General features: G+C 44.4%; 1 protein-coding gene across 2 annotated transcripts in view; it reads left to right on the forward strand.

The window, feature by feature from the left end:
• GKAP1 (G kinase anchoring protein 1) overlaps positions 1-15,997 on the forward strand; it is an 863,343-nt gene that overhangs the window by 479,698 nt on the left and 367,648 nt on the right. The window lies entirely within an intron of this gene.

The following is a 15,997-nucleotide window of genomic DNA, read 5'->3' on the forward strand; positions in this document are numbered from 1 at the left end:
AATGGAATTTTTTGTGCTGTACAACCTGGGCTCTGCAGGAGGGAATGACCATCAATGATGCAGAGTACCAGCTTCCAGAACTTTATCAGGTGGTGGTGGCGGGGCTCGACGTTTAAAAAGGTTTAGATGGGGGGGCTCGGCCGACAAAAGTTTGAAGACCTCTGCCCTAGTGAGTATTCTCCAAATGTTGAGTTGTATGGCTAATGGGGGTGATGTGCGGGTGGCGGGGTAGGTTTCGATCTCAACATAATTGGGAGGTTTGAGTGGGCAGGGGGAGGCGAGTGGGTGGTAAGGGATATGTCTTGTGTTGTATTTTTTCTTTTATTTTTGCACGTTACCCTGAAGTCGGTTGGAGAGAAATATGCGAATTATGATGTTGTGCTTGGGTATTATGTTGGCTGCATCCCTCCACAGTCGTTTGTGGTAATGCTGGGCTGGGCAGGAGTTGCTAAGAGTAGCGATGGGTGATACATTTTGTATGTTGACCTGGAATGTGAGAGGCCTCAACTCACCTAAAAACGTGAGGCAAGTGTTAGCCTATTTGAATCGGCATTCAGTGCACATAGCCCTACTGCAGGAGATGCCCTTGACTAAACACACTGAACGGGGTATTTCAGGGAGGTGGACGGCCTTTAAATTGGCGGCGTCATTTTCATCCCATGCAAGGGGCACAATGATTTTGGTTAAAAGAGGAGTAGCATTTCAGCCAGCCCCGTACGTATGTGGATGAGGAGGTCAGGTGCGTGATGGTACAGGGTAAGCTAGGGGGCTCGTTGGTTACTTAATCAGCATGTATGGTCCCATTATGGATGATCCGGTATGTTTTTCTCTGATGTATGGTGCATTGAGAACGTGGCCTGAGGCCACTTTACTATGGGTGGTGACTTAAATACATATCTTAGTTGGATAAGTCTAACCCAATGACCCATCAAACTCCCAAAGTAGCCAGAAATATTGCCTGCCCCATGGAGGAATTTGGCCTGACTGATGTGTGGCGAGTGAGGAACCCTCTGGCAAAAGAAGGGACACATGCGACGCCTTCGCACGGTAGCTGGTCAAGATTGGACTATTGGTTGGTGGGAGGGAAGCCCATGAATTGGGTGCGGGGAGTGGCACATCTACCACGCACATTGTCTGATCACAACCCAGTGCTGCTAGACCTAGAATTCCCGACGGCCTTACATCGCCCTTTCACATGGAGATTGCGCTCCGAGGCACTGCTAGACCCGATCTATGACAACACAGTGAGGGAGGCCATTGAACAATATTTTGTAATAAATAAGGGAACAGTACACGAGGCCTCAACGCTATGGGAGGCTTTCAAGGTCACAATTAGGGGTGTTTGCATTAGCACCGCAGCCGGTATATTGCGGGACATAAGGACACCGTTACAAAACACTGAAAACGCCCTGCGCGAGTTAGAGCGTAACTATACCGCATCCCCTGCGGCAGACACATTGGCCCGCATAAATGAGCTAGTTAAGGGCTATGACGCACTGGCTGAAACTGAGATAAAGTATCTGTCACGCAGACACACAGCCCGACGGTATGGAGAGGGAGGTAAGCCGGGGTGCACACTGGCGCACAAGATCAAAGATGGAATGGAGCAGACTTGTATAGATATGATCACAGACACTCATGGGGAGGAGCATTATCAAATGTGGGTGATGGGCAAGGTGCACAGCTATAACTTTTCGATTGGGTTCACAGTAAAAGTCTGTGTTGAGGTGCTCCTACAGGTAACGCGTCCGTCCGACCACGTTAGACAATTAATGATACACGTGTGCAAACATGAATTATGACTGCATCCCAGGGTTTAGGGCACACCTTGGGTTCTTTACACGAGACTCCTTGTAAAGATTAATCACTGGTATCATTTATTCATTTTCAATTGTTAATATAGATATTTCACATCATATCATCACAGTATTATTGCATAGTAAAATCCATGATATTCTTTAAACGCTCCGATGCATTTCGGGCTCCTTAGCCCTTTTTCCAGGAGATCTATAAATCAAATGAGATATAGCCAACGACCATGGTATCAAAGTGAACACATCAATAAGCAAAACAAAATAATGATTAAATCATGGTGAAGTGGACACATGCTAACGTTTACGAGTGAAATAGTGAAAAAACCGAAGTGCCCCAAAGTGAAAAACGTGCACGGAAATGTGACCGATAAACGGATATAGCAATGATAAAATGAGTAGCGACGCTACACTTACAGATGTTGATATCAGGAAGTTCAATACCAACTTAAAGGAAAAAGATGGAACGCGGTTAATTAGTTTAGCGTTCATCTCAAGGTAGTGTCTCATAGATGTGAGAACGAACCGTGACATAGCGGTATAAGAACCGACTTACTTTATAGGTAGATAGGTGCAAATCCTCGTTTCAACGATGTGCAAGACCGTGTTATGGCGACAGTGTTGCGGCGACTGGATTTCAAAAGCGTAATCGCAGGTATAAATCATGTGATGTAGTGGGAGGTGAATTGGCCCAGTGGATTCACGTGGGGAGTGAAACTAAAAAAACGGACTAAAACAGACTGAAATTAAACAGCGGCCATGTTGGCACTGGGGAAATGTGCGAGTGGGAAGTGAAAAGTGAACAATAAAGTTATGTTACAAAACACAAACATGAAATTAAACTCAGTAATGATATGTATATAACACAGGCAACATCAAAAGGATCTGGCATCAGAAGATCACCAAAAATAGTGATCTAAATAAAACGGCTAAATTCAGTCCTGTCATTGAGCCCAAACGGCTTCATAGCTTGAAGACGGTAAATCCATGATATTTCACGTTGTAGTAGGCTTTTGTTATTGTCTTTGCCCTCTTTTTTTCCCAATAATCTCAAGTACCGTATATTTCAATTGGGCAATATTATGTGATTGTTCCATAAAATGAGCAGCAATGTTCGATTTTTCGTTCCTGGTCCGGATGTTTGATTTATGTTCATTAAGTAAAACTTTTATTTTCCTTTCAGTTTTTCCAATTTGGCCTCAGACAGGACTGAATTTAGCTGTTTTATTTAGATCACTATTTTTGGTGATCTTCTGATGCCAGATCCTTTTGATGTTGCCTGTGTTATATACATATCATTACTGAGTTTATTTTCATGTTTGTGTTATGTAACATAACTTTATTGTTCACTTTTCACTTCCCACTCGCACATTTCCCCAGTGCCAACATGGCCGCTGTTTAATTTCAGTCTGTTTTAGTCCGTTTTTAGGTCTCGCCTGTCGATGCGCATCGAGCAAGCGAGACTATGGGGGCTTATCCACTCTTTATCCACTGCAAGGAATCGTGGCGATTCCTTGCAGTGCCCGTGACTTTTAAGCTCAATGCGCATGCGCATTGAGCTTAAAAGCGCGTGCACGTCCGTCTTGTTTTACCCGCTCCGCCCCCTCCCCTTCCCGCCGTGCCGCATTTCTCCTCCCCCCTCCCCTCTCCTCCGTCCGTCTTGTTTGTTTAATTTAACCCGCTCCGCCCCCTCCCCTTCCCGCCGTGTCGCATTTCTCCTCCCCCCTCCCCTCTCTTCCCTTCGTGCCGCACTCATTCCTTGCGATCTGGAGCAATGAGTGAATTTTAGAAGAACTTGTTTTAACGTTTCCTTCTAAATAGCGCTGATTATATAGGCTCCTTTCACGGTGCTCTTAACGTGGTGTGCTCCAGCGTCTCACACGTCCGGTGACATCTCATCCGACGGTGTTCAAATCACACACACAGCAGAGTGTTCTCGTCTCGCGCTTCACGCGCCTCTCCTCGCGCTGTCTTTATACGCTTCCTACAGGATTCCAGTCACGTACAGCACATTGTTTCCAGCTTGTGCCTCACACGCCTCTGTTCGCGCTGCCTTTACACGCGCACAATAGAATGTCACGTACGACACATTGTTTCAAGCTTGAGCCTCTCGCGCCTCTGTCCACGTTGCTTCCACACGCGCACAATAGGATTTTTAAAAGATGCTACCAGCGAAACACTAAACAAACAACAGTAAGCACTTCTCACAAACACTTTTACCTTGCTAAAATAAGGTAAATAAATGTTGCTATACTGTTAACTTCAGCCGGAATTCAGCTACACAGTCAATAAATATTTGAAGGAATCCTAAAAGTCACAAAGTACACTGACCCACTTCCAATCCATGTAAGTTATCCAAAATGACTTCCTGCACGTCGGATTCTTTTCCGATGGGCGTCCTGCATCGCCAGTAATAAAACGAAGATCCTGTTCAAGTGAATTAAAGTAGCTTTATTCACAACCATCGGAGAGGCATGTGGCCACAGTCAAACGGCAGCTTCAACTGGTCATAGCTTCCCACACACACATTCTCAATCATGACAGAATAACATTCTTAACAGAGAATGTTAGAATTAAAGGCAAAGATACAACAACATGCATTTTTTAAGTCAACTTCATTTAATGCAGTGTTCTAATTTAGCTCTTGTAAGATACCCCAGGTGGCAATTATTTTGAAGTGTAAACTGGAGCGAGGCGACATTGGCCAGTGAAAGGAAATCTGGGCTCGAGTCCTGGCTTCCCCACTTGACTAATTTTTGGTGAACCTTCCCAAATTATTTTGCTTTATTGTTACTCATTTTACCTGAATTCCAAATGTGGGACTACCAAGGAGTAAATCCTAACTTGTGTATATTTCAAAAGGCCTTCACAGATAATAACAGCATTTACCATTATTGCAGTACTCACCCTCAACCCCTCACTCACCCTCAACCCCTCACTCACCCTCACTCTCACTCATCCTCACTCACCCTCAACCCCTCACCCTCACTCACCCTCAACCCCTCACCCTCACTCACCCTCAACCCCTCACCCTCAACCCCTCACCATCAACCCCTCACCCTCAACCCCTTACCCTCAACCCCTCACCCTCACCCTCACTCACCCTCAACCCCTCACCCTCACTCACTCACCCTCAACCCCTCACCCTCAACCCCTCACTCACCCTCACTCTCACTCACCCGCACTCAGCCTCAACTACTCCCCCTCACCCTCACTCACCCAAAACCCCTCACCCTCACTCACCCTCACCCTCACTCACCCTCAACACCTCACTCACCCTCACCCTCACTCACCCTCACTCACCCTCACCCTCACTCACCCTCACTCACCCTCACCCTCACCCTCACACAGTGCAATAGTTCTCAGACCATTTCAGTTAGAGCTTTTAGAAATGTTTATGGCTTTTTTTTATTTGTAATACTTTAGCATTGGCTACAGGAAACAAAAATGCTAAACATTTACAAAAAAAACCCATAAACAATTCTAAAAGCACTAACTCTAATGGTGCGAGACCTATTGCATTTCCAATGCTTGTTTTAGTTTCACTCCCCACGTGATTCCACTGGGCCAATTCACCTCCCACTACATCACATGATTTATACCTGCGATTACGCTTTTGAAATCCAGTCGCCACAACACTTTAGCCATAACACGTTCTTGCACATCGTTGAAACGAGGATTTGCACCTATCTACCTATAAAGTAAGTCGGTTCTTATACCGCTATGTCACGGTTCGTTCTCACATCTATGAGACACTACCTTGAGATGAACGCTAAACTAATTAACCGCGTTCCATCTTTTTCCTTTTAGTTGGTATTGAACTTCCTGATATCAACATATGTAAGTGTAGCGTCGCTACTCATTTTATCATTGCTATATCCGTTTATCGGTCACGTTTCCGTGCACGTTTTTCACTTTGGGGCACTTCGGTTTTTTCACTATTTCACTCGTAAACGTTGGCATGTGTCCACTTCACCATGATCTGATCATTATTTTGTTTTGCTTATTGATGTGTTTACTTGGATACCATAGTCATTGGCTATATCTCATTTGATTTATAGAGCTCCTGGAAAAAGGGCTAAGGAGCCCGAAATGCATCGGAGCGTTTAAAGAATATCATGGATTTTACTATGCAATAATACTGTATGATATGATGTGAAATATCTATATGAACAATTGAAAATGAATAATGATACCAGTGATTAATCTTTACAAGGAGTCTCGTGTAAAGAACCCAAGGTGTGCCCTAAACCCAGGCATGCAGTCATAATTCATGTTTTCACATGTGTATCTTTAAGGAGCATTATCACCCACTGGCATCACGGAACAATTCAGAGGTTTCTATGCGGAGTTATACACCTCCAAGGGGGGTGCGAAGGAGGCTGAGATGGAGGAATATCTGGAAGATGTGGTGCACGCCTGGTTTTCGAACGCACACAGGGAATATCTCTGTATACCTATAGACGAGCAGGATGTCAAGGCAGCGATCTCGGCATTGTCTAACAGTAAAGCACCTGGGCCAGATGGTCTCACGGTGGAATTTTATAAAAGATATGCAGAACTACTCGCACCATGTTTATTAGAGATGTATGCTGAGGTGCATGAGTCTGGGAAATTACCGCAGACATTGCGACAAGCACTGATAATTACTCTGCTTAAAAAAGATAAGCCACCGGACAGGTATGACTCTTACCGCCCTCTGTCGCTGATCAATATAGATGCGAAGATATTGGCCAAAATCTTAGCGACTAGGTTGCAACCCCTTATGTCGTGTCTAGTGCTGCCTGACGAATCCGGCTTTATACCTGAAAGATCCACATTGCATAATTTCCAGACTATTTTTTCCATGTTCCACATACTTGAGCCAAGCATGTCAGCCGCGGCTGTGCTGCTGGATGCTGCAAAAGCGTTTGATTCAGTGGGATGGAAATATATGCAGTTTGTTCTGCGGGGGATGGGATTCCCACTCTTATTTATACAATGGATAGCGGTGCTTTATGCGTAGCCATCGGCTAGGGTGCGTGTTGAAGGATTGACTTCCGGACCTTTCAACATAGGGAGGGGCACGTGTCAGGGGTGTCCCTCTATCCCCACTGCTCCTTGCGATTATATTAGAGCCATTGGCGTGTGTTATCCGGCAACTGCATAGAGAGACAGCACTTAATTTTAACTACCGGCCAGTGGCCATTTTGCTACACACAGATGATGTGGTGCTTTTCGTTCGCGAGCCTTCCCGCTACCTGGCGCAACTACTCCTGGACTATGTCCGATTCGGTCACCTATCGGGTCTCTTTGTCAACTGGAACAAATCTATTATTGTTCCGCTGACAGAGTCCACTTTACAGCCTGACGTGGAGTTTCCGCTGGTGTGGTCTACGGATCCAGTAAAGTATCTCGGAGTGTGGGTTCATAGAGATCCAAACACGGTGATACGAGAAATCTATTGGAGGGCATACACCAAACTGGAACAGCAGGTTGATGTGTGGATTTCACTGCCGTTGTCGCTGGCGGATCGCATTGCCTTAATTAAAATGATGGTCTTGCCACAGTTTCTATACCCGTTTATTAACATCCTGGTGGTACTCACAAGGGGGGTTTTCCATAATGTTTGACGGGTGTTGCTACGGCTGGTCTGGGGTGGCAAAAACGCCTGTGTGAAATGTCGACTCTCACTAATGGGTATGACAAGGGGGGGTTCGGAGCACCAGACTTTTACTACGTGAGTGCGCAGGCTCAATACATATATTATTGGCTAAGACCACATGCATATACTCCACATGTCGCGGTGGAGGAAGGGGATGTTTCCCTGATTCCGCTGCATAGCATGATTACTCACCGGACACGCAGCACCCTGAAAACTGATTGAAATGCAGTAGATGCGACCATAGTGGCCTGGCAGGCAATAGGGCGCTTAGCGCAAAAGCTGCCACTATATGCACCAGCCATGTACATAGAGCACCATGCTGCGATGTCAGTGACCCACGAAGCACCGTCGATGCGTTTACTCTACGAGGCAGGCTTTCAACTAATTCAAGACATATACCGGGACGGGTCTTTTATTAAACTTGACGCTCTCCTATACATTAGTAATCAGACATTGCTATTCAGGTTTGCGATGCATAGATTGCGACAGGCGGCCAAGGTGCATTATATTACTTACCCTCTGGAACCTCCCACGCTTTTATCACTACAGTTTGCTCTCACTACTCCCACTAACAAAACATTGATTTCCAGATTATACAAGATGATTAAAGATGAATGTATGTCTGAACCTGACAGGAGTTGGGAGAGATGGAATGCTTGTCTTTCCAAGCCGATTATGGAAAAGGATTGGAAGCATGTATGCGAATTGACAGGGAAACTTAGTATGAATGGTAATCTGCGCATCATACATTTTAAATATATTCCTCAGGTATTTTACACGCTTGCACGATTGCACAAGATTTGGACTGCGTGAATCTGATTGTTGTGTGCGCTGTGGTCAGGGGAGTGCGGATTTCTTGCACTTAGCCTGGGTATGTCGAAAGGTGTATGAGTTATGGGAAAGGGTCGTGAGAAACTTGGCGACTATGCCGGCAGTAGAGCTTCAGTTCCCCCGCTTGTTTGTTTGCTTTGCTGTGTGCCGCACATCAGTGGTGTGACTGGGAGATTTGTAAGATTGGCCTGTTGATGGCTGCGCGAAGAGTGGCAGTTGTGTGTGTGGGGGAGGGTCTGGGGGGGGGGGGGACAGTCCAAAAGTAGAACAGTGATTAAAAGACTTGGTTTACTATAAGGAAAATCTGGAAGTTTATGCGAAAGAATTACTGACAATGACGAGACCAAGAGATATCTGGGAGCAGTTGCGTGTATTTCTGTCGAATAGGGCGGATGATGCTGAGCAGCAGGGCACACACAAGGAATTGGGAGAATAATGTCGAGAGGGCAGGGGAGGTGGCTAACATGTGGACTAGGTGATGCTGCATTATTCCAAAACGACTATGAAACTGATGACTAGGATAAGTGAGCAGATGTTTTTTCTTTTTTGTCTTTTTTTATTGTTTTTATCTTAATTTCGACATCAGCCGTTCGATTGTAGGAGACTTGGGGATATTGATGTAATTGAGTTTTTCTTTCTCTTTATTGTCATGCGTTAAATTTGTTTTTTGTCGAGGGACATGTATTGTAATGTCATTGTTTGCTTTTTGAAAAACAATAAAAAGAAATAAATAAATAAAAATAGGATGTTAGTGAAGTGGAGTATTAGCAATTCTCTTTTCATCTACATGGATATCCTCTTTGTACTTTGCTTTTTGATCTATTTATCAAGCCTCCTGCTGCAATGATTTGCAATCTGGGGGCTATACATTTGTTCTTGTGGATGATGGTAGCCATGAAGTGAAATTATATGCTGACAATCTGACTAAAGACTAGGCTTCACTTTCTTGTCTAATGGCCATTTGAAATTGGTCTAGTTTTATTTTCAGGGTACAAATTCAGTGCCACTCAGACGGAGATGTTGGATTGGAAAGAAGGTTAGATATATTTGCATTATCATACCAAAAGAGCTACTCAAATCGTATTTCTTGAATTACTTTCAAAGATAGGTTAAGATTAAACCGCTGCAAATCTGGTATTAAAAGTGCCTATTTTACTATTAGGCCGGGTAAATTATATAGAAATGGCTATCCTGCTAATGTAATTTATTGATTACATCTTCTTCCTTTTTACATCCTAATTCTTTTTTTCTATAAGTAATTTTTGGTCTGGCTTTTCTATTTTAATTTTGGATAATAAGGTGCCCAGAGTTGCTTTCTCACACAAAAATCAGAGCACCAGGCTTAGCGAGACCTGATTTTCATGAATATTATCTGCTGCTAGACACAATCAATTAAATTATTGTTAGCTCCTGATTTAATTGAATGGGATACATTTCACTACTTAAAATTTCTGATATCTCCAGTCAGGATTGCTAGCTTATTTATCAAGCACTGGTCCCACAAGTATTAAAAGATTAAGGTTAAAATCTATCCTGAACAGCTCATATATGACCGGATATCCAGCAATGACTTAAAATGAGCAAATAGACAAAATACCCAGTATAATGGTGCATTTTAGAAATTCCTGCATTCACTTTCATTAAGTTTTCTAACATTACTTAGGGATTTTATAAATAGTAGTAATCACCCAAAGTCTTTTGATGAGCTTTCTCTGCAATCGCAAAATAATTTGCTTTCCAGTATTTACACTTGAAACGTATTTTTAGTTTGGCCAGTATCTATTTCCAACCACCCAGTGTTAGATGCCTTTTATCATTCTGTGTTCACAAAACATATTAAACTCAGAACTTTAAGATAAACTTAAAAAATACTGATGGTTTGAGAGGACATGTATCCTTTAAAGTGGTGGAAGAAATATATCTTAATTGATGACAATCTTTGGAATAAAATGTTTTGCGTAATTAAAATCACCTTAACTAATACCAAATATCATAGTCAAAACGATAATATAATTCAGCACACATATTTGACCCCAAGGTTGATATAAAAAATGTTCACTCATAAAAATGATGTAAACCGAAAACAAGTGGATAATGTTGAGTTTATCTTGAAAAAAAAGTTTACTCATAAGAAATTTAAACACCCACATTTTAGAGAATTTAATGGAAATGATATGCAAGTTATTTTCTTTGTCCTAATCTCATTGAGCTTTAAAAACTATTTGCGATTCTGTATAGTGGTGCTTAGTTTACCTAATAATTTGGAAGTGATTGAACAAGCATTCAGATAGTCTCATTTGTTTAATTACAGGCATTAGGTGACTGGTTATAGCCAGATGCTGGCAGTGCAAATATCCCACTATATTTTTCATACAATATGTGGTGAGGCTTTAAGTATTTCGGAATGGTAGCTTGTGGTAGGTGAACCTAGGAACTCCTCTTGGAAAAGAAGTACATGATTTTTTATGAATGAAGAGTTGCAGCTCCTTATTGCTGGGCTTTCAGCATCTGGTTCTGCAACTGATGGGTCCTCTAAGGTAAATTATTGCACTGAGGAGAACTGTTCTTTTCTTTTAAACCATCTTTCTATTCTCTTGCTTACTATTTAACTCTGCGTGATATTCATTTTTGGGTTAAGTTGGATCTCGTCACAGTTTTTGGTTTTATTACCCTCACTTCTCTTCAGAGAAAGCAGAGCCATGATTATCATTTCATACTGGTCAGTGCAAATAATGGAGCAAAAAAGACTAATTTGAACCAGTTGAATTATCATTGTCTTTGCTCTGGGTCTGCAAAGCCCAAAAGTCAAAGAATTAGGCTTGAACTGGGATGGCCTGGATCCAACTTGTTCTCCAAGAGTCCTTTGTCTATCCCATGGTTCTGAAAACAAGGCATACGGGGACTTCATGAAAACAGAATTGAGTTTTCCTAATATCACTATGAATTATTTAAGCCAAAGTTTTCCTCTAAAATTTACCATCATAACTTTTACCTTGGATTGATTGTTGGGAAAATAAGGTGGGTTTCATTGTATAATGCACTAAACTCTAAGTTGGAAAGGATACACGTTTTTCAGGATTTCCTTGAAATAATGTAACCTACTGTTAACGTAATAACATGTAATGGAATATCATAACCAGAGGAATTAAAAATGTGGACTGTAGCAGTATCGGGAAATGATGGATCCTGCACCACTGCTGGCACTTGATAGAAAACACAGGAGAATTATCTTATCGTTACTGAATGACATGTAGCATTTCTAATAAAATCTAGTGTTCTCGTCTAATTGCCTGTAGTTCAGCTTGGACTCCGAAGGGGGCTTGATTTAACTGCAGTATAACTGCAGCCATTGTTTGAAGCGCCAATGTAACCTGTTAGTAACTTTGGTAAATACCTTTAACGTCAGTTACAATTGGAGGCACATGACCACCTCTTCCAAACACACCGTAGGTTTGAAAAACGCTGACGTGTTCCACTGGCTTAAGGGCTGGGAGACTTGGTAAAGAGCATTGGGCCATAGAGGAAACTGAAAAGCAACCACTCTAAAAAAAAGAAATTAGGAAAAGATTACAGATGGTTCCAGGATCAGCTAATTTTCCTCAAGAAACCCCACTTAGCCTTATACACCCACCTGGAATGTAGAACAGTCAGATTCCAGGCGACAGAAAAGTAGAAAGAAGTACAGCAAAGACAAGGTGTAAAAGTGACAAGGCCCCTTCTTTAAAAATTGGCTATACAACTTCATCGATTAGCTCCAATGGGACAGTGGTTCATGAGGGTCGAATGAAAATTACTTTTAAGGACAAAATCTTGGATCCGGGGTTCAAATTAGTTTTTACAGAGTTCAGCTGTGCAGGCATATGGATTTCAAAAAACCTTAGTTACCTCAAAATGTCCCAGAAGGTACCAAACAAAATATGTCCAATGGGGGAATACGAAGAGCAAGAGTTACGAACAAGGTTTCCAAGAGCACCTCCAGATTCCAGAATACCAAGTGTAATCAGTGTGTGTTGGACTTGGCCCTCTTGGCAGGGTCATCCCTGAACTTTTTGCCTTCCTCCAATATTCTCTCTGACCTGTTTTTGTTGGTTTAATGACTCTGGGCACTTTACCACTGCTGACCAGTGCTAAAGTGCAGATGCTCTCCCAATGCAACATGTTTGTGATTGATTTCCATGATTGGCTCATTGGATTTACTGTCAGTCCCTAGTAAAGTGCACCAGGAGTGCCAGGGCTTGTGAATGCCAATACTGCTTGTGGGCCTGCAGCGCTGGTAGCGCCACCCACAGAAGCAGCCTTTTAAAATGTGTCTTGGGTCTGCCATTGCAGAACCTGCGTGCAGTCTAATATTGTAATGCTGGCTGGGCAAGTGCACACAGTTGCCAACCTCTAAACCTTCCCTTTGCTTCATATTAGTCAGCCCTATGGTAGGCCCAAGGGCAGGGTGCATTGTAAGTGTAAGGTAGGACATGTCCTGGTGTATGTGGCATATCCTAATAGTGAATTAGAGCCAAATTTGTTTTTTACTATTGTAAGGCTACCCGTTCTCTTAGGCCAAGATGGGCTGCTGGAATTATTACACCCTATAATCCCAGCAGGTTCAGGGAGCATGGTAAAAAGTCAAGTTTAGTATGCCTGAACTCAGAATAATAAAATACTTATTTTAGTAAAGTTTATTTTAATATCCTGTGTTTGCAAATGCTACTTTTAGAAAGCTAGCATTTGCTTGCCTAACCATTTCAGCCCGCCTCTGCTAGGATGTGTATCTGACTGTCTGGGTTATGTGAGTGACAGGGCGGGGGCATGACAGGTGGTGAATGCCCGGATTACACCTTGGTGGGAGGTGGGAGTGCCCCTGGACTCTGAATAGGGCTGTGCTCTGCCACCACAATGCTGGCTCTGCCCCCTGGGGAGCGACTGATGACTCAGCCCGACATCTGGCCCAGGAAGTGAGAAGCACTGTCAACAAGGTACTCCTGACTGCCCCTGTCCACACAATGCTGGCTCCACCTCCTGTGGAGTGTCTGATGTGCCTGCCCCTCACACTGAAAGAAGAGACCAGAGTACACCCAACAAAGTGCTCAGAGACTGAAAGAAGTTATGCAGAGGCCCCCCAGGCCTGCAAGAACAAAGAAAAAGCTGTATAAAAGTAGGAGCCCTGCTCCTTGTAAATCAGAATCCTGTTTCCCACAACGAACCTCTGCCCGACTAGAAGGAGAAGACGACGCTGGAAAGACTGGCCTGCTGATTGCCTTGCTGAGGAAGGAGAGGAAAAGACTTGCTGAAAAGACTTTGTTAACTTGTGCTAACAACTTTCTCCAAGGGCTTGACTGAGCTTGCCCCCTGACCTGAGCACAGGATCATCTGGCTCAACCTGCTCTCTGCTCGTCTGCCGGTATTCGTGAGGATTTCTGTCCCCGCCGGAGCCGTGGCCCTGGTGCCCCCCAGCCCCTCCTTGAGGCCGTGACTGCTGCTGCTTGACCGTCCCCGCCGAGGAAAAGCCCCGCTCCGCCGAGCCGCTCTTCCCCCGCTGTGTCAAGTCGCCGGGTCCCAATCGTCCCTGGAGGCTCGCTGCCGTGACCTTGGTGCCCCAGCCCCTGAGGCCGTGACCACCTGTGTTTCACCATCCCCGCCAAGGGAGAGCCCCGCTCCGCTGAGCCGCTCCTGCCCCCGCCGAGTGAAATCGCTGTGTCACCTCGCCGCACAAAGGCTCGCTGGTGTGCCCCCCACGCTCCTGCCTGAAGTCCCCACCGGACCCACAAAGACACAGAGAACAGATCCACCGAAGCCCGGACGCCTCGGGCGCCAGCCCCGCTCCGCCCGGGAGCCGCTGTGCGCCTCGCATCTGCCTTTGCTGGGATCAGTACGAGAACTACGATCCTCAGGTACGTCGCTGCACAAACAGGCTCGGGGCCCGCAACGCTTTATTTCCCCGTGATCGAGTCATCCGCATCATTCTAAAACCAACTGTGCGCCTCGTAGCCTTAAAGAGAACTGTACCTTTGCCTTGAAAGAAACCGTGTGCTTTGGCAAGTACGCCTCGTATTGCCTGAGTGCGCTGAGAACTGGGAGCTGTGAGCGGCGCATGACCTAAGTGATTCAGAACTGTACCCTTTGCAGCTAAATAGACTGTGCGAATTGAACTGTGCGCTTCGTGAAAATAGAACTGTACGCTTCGCATTGCCCATAACCATTAAATCAACTGTACGCTTTTAGAATTGTATGCCACGTACTGGACGTTCTGTTTTCATCCCGCCTGCAGATTCATTGTAAGGTCCGCTGCGTACTCATCTGAACTGTATGCTTCGCATTAGGTGGACTGTGCGCATTGCAAGATACGCTGCATACCCCTTTGAACAGTACACTTCGTTTTTCCCTTTCCAAGCTGTACGCCGCGTACGCCGCCTCACGTGAGATGCGTGAGGATTGGTAGGACCTCTGTGTACGCGACTCACACGACATGCGTGAGACTTAGTAGGGTGCAGTGATTTCTCCCGTTTGAGGTGCCCGGAAGCGCTACGAAGCGCCCAGAAGGCCTAAGACTGGCCTGAAGTTCCTACAAACTGCCCAAGAAGTATTTTTAAACAATTGCCAACCTTGCCAACAAAGACTCACCTTATATTTGAACTGTAACTAAGATAAAACGGAAGCAGCTATTAATTTAACAGAACACTTGCCATTTTTCTATAATCTTGTGGCCTAACAAAAATCGTTATATTGGTCTTGTGATAAGTTTTGCATGAACATATATATTTTTACATAAAGAAGCCGTATTTTTATATATCCACAGCCTGGTGTCCATTTGTGGGGGGGTTGGTATATTTACTGTGTGTGTGATTACAAATGCTTAACCCAATAAACCTGAAGAATAGCCTTGGCTGCTCACACCACGCACCTAGAGGGTGAGCAAGGGTAATTCTAAGGGGTCATCCTTCGCCCTGACTTAGAGGAGAGGGTCCCTGCTTGTCACAAGTGAATACTTGTGCCAACCAGAGACCCCCTAACAGTGTGTGATTTAGGTTTCATAGAACCGTTAATCAGAGTTGCAGATTCTGCACAGATCACACAGAATAAAAAGCGTGCCTTGACTTTGTGTGGTCTCACGCCTCTGTGCATTGCATGCCCTCATCGGTGGGCCTCTATAGTACCAGAGGATAATGTTTTCATCATAATTCAGAAATGGGGACTCAGATTAGACATTGTCAGCATGAACCAGCCAGGAGCTGTCTGATCCTGCTCTGCACCATATAGAAAGTAAATATGTACTGGTGTGACACATAAGCAGAACTGTACACTAGTGATCCTGTAGGCATTGTGCTCAGTGCTGTAAAACCAGAAAAAACCAAAGTCCCCACACTAGGCTTCAAGTATAGTATGCTGCCACCACCGTACTATGTGCATGTCCAAGGAATACAGATCATAGTCTTGTGTTGCTAAAGTGGTACGCTTTTCACACTCCCTACTTAACCTTAGAGCTAGGCTCTGGGTCTCAGTCAATTTTGGCCCAAAAGAAGGTCATGATACCAGATTCACTAGCTGTTAGGTGACTCGAGGAGTAGGGGTGTGTGGGGGGGAGGGGTCAAGGGACGGCGGCATGCGTATGTACCATGGGGGATATTTTTTTTATTTAAATCATTATTGCATTTCTCGAAGTCCTCAAGGCATGAGAATTGTTACCCCCAACACCCTAAGGGACGCCCTTTCCTCTCTG

The sequence above is a fragment of the Lissotriton vulgaris genome, chromosome 3_1 (genome assembly GCF_964263255.1).
Source record: "Lissotriton vulgaris chromosome 3_1, aLisVul1.2, whole genome shotgun sequence".
NCBI lineage: Eukaryota > Metazoa > Chordata > Amphibia > Caudata > Salamandridae > Lissotriton > Lissotriton vulgaris.